This window comes from Cygnus atratus, chromosome 2 (genome assembly GCF_013377495.2).
Source record: "Cygnus atratus isolate AKBS03 ecotype Queensland, Australia chromosome 2, CAtr_DNAZoo_HiC_assembly, whole genome shotgun sequence".
Lineage (NCBI taxonomy): Eukaryota > Metazoa > Chordata > Aves > Anseriformes > Anatidae > Cygnus > Cygnus atratus.
The window spans coordinates 158,744,021-158,750,957 of NC_066363.1; the positions used below are offsets into that span (position 1 = coordinate 158,744,021).

A 6,937-nucleotide genomic window follows, 5' to 3' on the forward strand; every position below is an offset into this window, starting at 1 on the left:
AATAACGAAATACTTTTTGGACCCAACTCAATTCTTCAGAAGTACTAAAGTAGATAGGCAGTTAAAACTTTCAAAGGGTCTTAGCTTTAGTGTCTATGGCTGATTAATTAATTGTAGTTTAGATTGTTATTTGGTCTATTAAGTGTTCGGGCTGTTAACTTTTGGGGCAATGGGCTATCCTTTATTTCCAGTTTGAATGGCGAAGTCTAATTTTATTTGTGACTGCAGGGTGCTAGTGGAGGAAAAGGAAAGAACATCAAGCACCGCTCATTATAAGTGGAAGTAGGCTATTTAAATATGCAAATGGTGTTCAAAAACGCCCAGAGAAAGAGGGCTGTGGAGCTCCTGCTGTCGCTTCTGAGATATGTAGGTTTTCATTTCCCTGCCCAGGGTGGGATTCAGGCTGCAGCAAGGGCGAATGGTCTTCTGCCAGCCTTTGGGAGCACATAGGAGGTGCCAGACTGGGGAAAGTTGAGTAGTCCATGTAGAAGAGTGGGTGGATTGCAGTTTGGTTCCCAACAAGCATCTGCAGCGTGGAAAACATTCTTGGCAAAGCTCTAAAGCAGTTAATGTAGAAAGAAAGAGAATCCATTTCAGAAATGATTTCAATTACTAGATTTTAGGGCTTTAAACTGCACTTAGATCACCTTCTTAAGCTACACTTATAATGACACAAACATTAGAAAATGCTTTTTTAGCTTCTGTCTGCAGAAACTCAGCTATGTCCTATAATCCCTCATTATAAGCAATTGGAAATGTCTAGAAGAAAGCTTGCCTTGCCAAATTTTCTCATGGGAAAAAAAAAAAAAAGGAACAGCACAAGTTCCAGGCAGGCAGAAAACTGATAAAATAAGAAAAGAACACATGGCAGAAACAAATGCAGGAATGTCTCCCTAATGAGCAAATTCACCAGCTGTGGTCAGAAGATGATGGACAGGTTTATGCCCTAGGGATTTTGGTGAAGTCGATGTCAGGCTCAGGTTCCCATTCCTTTCACCCTGACATGGGGAAACTCCTCGAGTCATTTTGAGTCAGTGTCTCTGCCTCCGATATTTTCCTGCCAGCCTGGTTACGTGGGTGATTCTCTGCTCTAGTTTTCAAGCAGAAGTTCTCACAAATTGACGGAGGAGGCTTCGGCACCTCCACAGGAGGAGCAAGAGCGAGCAAGAGAGAGAAGTATATGGAGGAGGAGGAGACATGAAATGGGCTTTTGAAAACCATAAAATTAGCATAGAAAACGGCAGCAGCTTTTCTTAACTTGGACCGAGTGAGAGGCAGTACAGTTCCCTGCTGATTTTGAAGCCACCCCGTTAAAGATCCTGATGGGTGGCCACAGATGTGCTGGATTGTCTGTTGCTCGAGGGAAGCTGGCTTTGGAGCTACAGTGACAACCTGAAAGCAAATAACTCCAGGACTGGAAGGCTTGCAAAGCCACTGGGGATGCTTTTTTTTTTTTTTTTTCAGCCCAAAGATTTTCAGGAATTAAGGTCCCAGATCATCACCTGTAGCTTTAAACATTTAATTGAAGTTTCTAAGTTAACAGCTTCATTTTTTTTTCCCAGCTTCTCAGGGAAAGTCAGTAGAGAGAAATCAGCTCCATTGCTATTTCAGTGCTTCCCCAGGAAAAGACCTGTTAGCTCAGGGTTTGGTATCTGCTTTCCTCACTAAATATATTGGCACTTCTCAGCTACCTAGCGCTTCTGGAGTAAACGTGAAGTACCTGCACATAACCTCAACCCCACCATGTGCTCAAGGAGCACAAATTGCTTTGGATTTTTATCAGACTGCTGTTCATAGCCTGACATCTCTTGCAGCTCAACTCGTGCATCTGGGTGTTTGGCTTATAAACTTTGCATTTTTCCCAACGGGTGGGAATCACCCATGACTTCCCCAGGTGGGTTGAACACGTTGGAAGAGACTGGATATAAACAAGGCAAACAAGTGAGACAGAAGCTGTCAAAAGAAAGAGGCAAAACACTACAAATATCTCAACACCTGCAAGTATTCCCGTAGCCATCTGCAGTGTTAATTCTCCAGCAGTGCTGGGGGATTTATCCCACTCCAGGGATGGCGGTTGTCTCAATAGTTACAAAATGGTCTCACATGCTGTAGCCAAGTCAAGCAGTGTTTGCAAATGGGACAGGAAAATTTCCTCAGGAATACACTATGAATTAATGGCAGAGGAAAAAGTTTTGGATATTTGCATCATTATCTGGATGAGGATGCTAATACACCCCTACCATATCCCATCCTTCCTACTCCCAAATCAGGTTGAGCCCAGAAAATCTCCCTCTTGAAACAGACATGGTATTTCACAGGATCCCCCGTCCTATTCCCACCTCCTCTGGGGACCACTTGCTTTCCCCTCCAGGTGAACTTTCCCCCGGGGTTGGCTCCCTCTTGCAGGTGGGTGTACGCAGCCTGGAGCTGGCAGGCCAGCCGAGCTGAGCAGGTGGGCAGCACAGACAGCGAGCACGTCAGTGTTCTGGAAATGTGTTACTAGTTGTTCCTATTCCCCGCTGGAGGGTTTCTGCTCTCCCTCACAGGGACTACGATTTCCCTCCCATGTCCACCTCCTGCCATGGCAGGCACCTTTATTATAGCATGTTTTATTGGTGTGAGGAATGGGAGAAAAACAGTTGGGAAGAGATTGGAAAAGGAGAGTTCAAAGTAGTTTATAAAGAAAAGTGAAAAAAATTAGATTAAAGATCTCTCTCCCTCTCTGCCATGTCTTTTCAGGGAAATGTTCGCTTTTCATGAAACCACTGCAGGCTGGTCTGAGAGCAGATGAGATGAATGTACAGCAAAGTGTCCAGTGAGCTTGCACACAACTGGGACTCAGGTGAATGTGGGTCACTGTATGAATACAGGAGAGGAAGAATGAGCACTTTAAATCAATTCAGCTTGCTGGAGATTGGTCTCGAGGCACCTCTGACACTGTGTTGTCCCTGAATTGTGTGATGGTCTTTTCTCCTGCCAAAGTGAGCAAGGGCAATGAAGATATCTGTAAAAAGTAACAGACCTCATTAGCCAATGGTAGAAAAGGAAATAGTTAAAAAAAAAAAAAAAAAAAAAAGGCATTTAAACTGCTGTAGGGGAAAAAAAAAGAAAAAAAAAAAACTCCTTTGGACAGGTCTATCAGAGCTTTTAAATATGGCAATAACAAGGTAACTGGCAGCTGAAGAAGCCTCAGCACCTCTGGTTTGCTGAGCTGGGATAACCGAAGGAAAGGTAGCTCCACAGCTGTCTGTATCAGAGATTTTTGCAAACTACTCTCTGCTGACAAGACAGGGTTTGATGGACTATGGCCTTACCCTGTCTGGCCATCCTGCTCTTCTGGTGACCCAGCTGAAGTTGTCTCTTGACCCAAGACACAGGATCAAAGTTACCTCTGTCGATGCTCGATGTCGATGAAGGAGAGTTGGAATGAATGGCAAACAAACTTCAAAAAGAGCTTGTTCCTCAGTGAATGACACAACCACGGTGGGAGCAAGTGCTGATTCATATTTTGCCCTCCCAAGAAATAACTAGCTGGAGGAGAGGGCAAGGTCAGAATGTTTTCTTCCCTATTCTACGTGTTCATCAGACCTGACTCCCTCCTGACATCCGGTTTCAGCCAGAGTTATACCTGTTCTGTGGGACTGGAGATCCCTTGATGCAACCCACATTTCCATCCCATGTCTCTGCCATGGTCATGGGCTGATACTAGTTATCTTCTAATTAGACCAAATATTATGGCTAAAAAGGCTGCATGTTGGTCCATATCCTCTGCACCTCCTGTCGTTCCCCAGATCCTTTAGCTCTGCCAGGGAGGGAAACGTTGGTGATATGACAGGATTAGCATTGCTTATCTCATCACGTTAACCAAGAAACTCTCCCTCACACTCTTCACATGACATTAATTAGTGTATGGAAGCTGGTACTGCTGGATGCATTGAAGGCAAGCAAATTGAGCTCAAGGAAAGTTTTGGGGCACGTCTTCCAAAGCAAAAAGGAAATAAAACACATCCCAAAGTAGGCTAAAACCAAGATGTTTCTCTGGCTTGTGAGGCTTATATAATATCTCAGCTTTGCTTAAAAAAATAAAATAAAATTGCTCAGGAGAAGGAAGATGAAGAGAAAGTGTTGATTCATTATGCTTTCTTCGTCTACTTTGTTACATCTGAGAAGGCAGAAATCTCAGAATTTACAGACAAGGCACATGATTAACCACTTTAGCTCCATTCCTCTCATGCTGCTTTCTGGCCTGACCACATATTCTCCATCCTTGGTGTTTATCTCCTTCAGATGCACATAACACCAAATCTCTCCTAGACTTCGCCTTCATAAGCAAAATGATCCAAGTTTTTCTCAGCTCCATTTATATGACCTTACTTTTCCAGATGTATCCCAAAGTCCTTCTTAGCCATTTAAAATGGTCTTTATCAAAGATGACCCAGGCTTCTCTACTGCCTTACGTCACCTCCACTCTGTGATCCTCATTCCTACTCTCTCTCCGCTTTATTTACCTCATCTTGTTCTATGTTCTTCTGAGTTGAGCTGTCCTTGTTTTCTTCCCTATCCATCCCTCCTCCTTGTTTCTGTTAAAGTTTGCAGTAAATTCACCTGAAAGTCATAGGAATTCCTAAGAAACAATCTCCTGAGCACAGCTCAATGACGCTGATGCCAGCATTATGAAGACTGTTTTCCTGGATAGCATGATTGTTCACAGCTCTTGCAAATAAAAAGAATTAGGAAAAAAAAAAAAAGGAGGACTTGAGGTGTGTGAGTAATACAACATCATCCGTGGGGACGCGTGCTGGGATAACACACAAAAACAAGTCGGGAACATGAAGTATTTTCACCTGCAAGTTAACTCTCACTACACCTGGGGAAGGTAATAGGGCAGAGCTATAGTGAGGGAAATTGAGGCATGGTGATGTGGTTTGCAGAGATCATTCAGTTAGTTCAATAGAGATCTTAGGCTAAATTTGTTTTTGCTTTGGAGTGGATTGTAGCTGTCAGAGTTATGCAAGAAAACATAATTTAATTACATAATAAGAAGACAAGGCTATGAACTCCATCAATTACCAGATAAAGGACCCTGAGTAATTGCATGTTCCACCGTGTCTGCACGTGTCCATGATGCTCCCACTTGGCTCTTCACCTCGTTGCTTGTGCCCTCATTAACAGCCAACAGCCTAATGAAGCCTCTTCTCCTCCTTGCAGCCAAATATGACTTAATAGAGGCTCTAGCTCTTCCATGGGTTGCCCTTGAGCCTTCTCCGGGGCCACTGACCAAGGCAGAGCACGGAGAACACCCTGCTACCCACAGACATCGCAGCAAAGTGCTCTCCGTTGGCACGGAGGTGGTATCCGCTCCAGCTGACTTTCCCACCTCCAAAGGAGGCTGTAGCTCCACGAGGGGAACAAACACACCATAGAAGGGAAGTGAGCTGTGCCAAGTGCTGCAGAAATGGGACACAGATGGTGTCTTAAATGAGAACGGAAGTTTATTTGGGGGCTCTGCGCGTGACGTAGCGTTGCAGCTCTCGCAACAGATGACAGACACCAGGATTTCAGAGCTGGTGGTGAGATAATTTTGAAGCACTCCTTGTCCACGGAGCTATTAGCTTGTTGGGAAAAAAAAAAAAAAAAATAAAAAGTTAGAACCCAATAAATGGTTCTTTAAGGATAGGAATGTGTAAACCTGCTCTCATTTATATTTACGTCCATTTTTCTAATATCCCAATAATAATCACAGCTGTTGTTGCCTGGTTAGTCAGCCCGTATGGCTGTGCTGATTGGCCAGGTGGCCATTGCTAATGGCAATATTTGAAGATGACAATCCCTGCTGTTTACCTAAACTTCTTTCTTTCTCTACCCACAGAATCGTAACATAGTTGAGGTTGGAAGGTCTCTGGAAGTCTCCTGGTCCAAACGCCCTGCTCCAGCAGGGCTGCCTAGGACTGATTGCCCATGACTTTTCCAGATGGCTTTTGAATATCTCCAAGGCTGGATACCACAGCCTCTGGGCAACCAACCCCAAGTTTCTCAGTCTCTCTTTATATGAGGGATACTTCCATGTTCCTTAATCATCCTCCCTTTGCTGGATGTTCTCCAGTAGCCCCATTTCTCTCTTGTACTGGTCAGCCCAGAATCAAAACCCACAAAACTGCTGGAAAAGGCTGCTGAAGCCCGGGATCGAACCAGGGACCTTTAGATCTTCAGTCTAACGCTCTCCCAGCTGAGCTACTTCAGCCCTGCCCTGGCATGAATATTCGCCAAAGCTGATGCAATGTAATTGTCTTGCAGCCCTTTCCAGACAAATCTTGTTGACATTAGCTTGTGAGTCAAAGAAGTCATTTCAGGGAACAGAATGCAGACAGGTTGGGCTCAAAAGCAATGGTCTAACCATCTGCATCAACACAGGGCCCCCACTGTAAGACACCTCTCTACATATAGAGGCTCTGTGTGTGAGCCTTCGATAACAGCATGGCTCTGGGGGTAGTCTAGAAGAGAAGCAGGGAAGCAAACCTTCTGTTCCTGAAGGACTGAAAGGGGAGTACATTTACCTTCATGTTACAGAAGGGATCTGTCACTCACAAATCATTGCAAGGAAAATGAGGAGATGGAGCTACGTCTCTATAAATGCAAAACTACTGATGAGGCAGCTGAATATCAAATGACAAAGATGATGGAGGATGAAGAGAAAAGACAAATTAATAGTAGGAAGAGCTCAACAAATGACTGTGAATGGGAAGAGAATAAAAAGGGACTATCAAATACAGACCGTTCGCTCTGTTTCTTGTTTTGAACAGACCCTGTTTTTTCCTTCCTCAGATACTAATTCTTTGTCACTCTGTTTAGGGTTAGACTTAGATGTCAGTTGTGCTGGTTAATTTAATTCTCCACTGTAGAGTTAGACTCATCTGCAATGCCACCTCTGCCCTATGGA

At 44.1% G+C, this 6,937-nt stretch overlaps 1 non-coding gene across 1 annotated transcript; it reads right to left on the reverse strand.

Annotated features, from left to right (window-relative positions):
- Nucleotides 1-6,168: 6,168 nt before the first annotated feature.
- TRNAF-GAA (transfer RNA phenylalanine (anticodon GAA)) lies at nt 6,169-6,241 on the reverse strand. The gene has a single exon. It is a non-coding gene; the product is annotated as a tRNA-Phe (tRNA).
- Nucleotides 6,242-6,937: the final 696 nt, after the last annotated feature.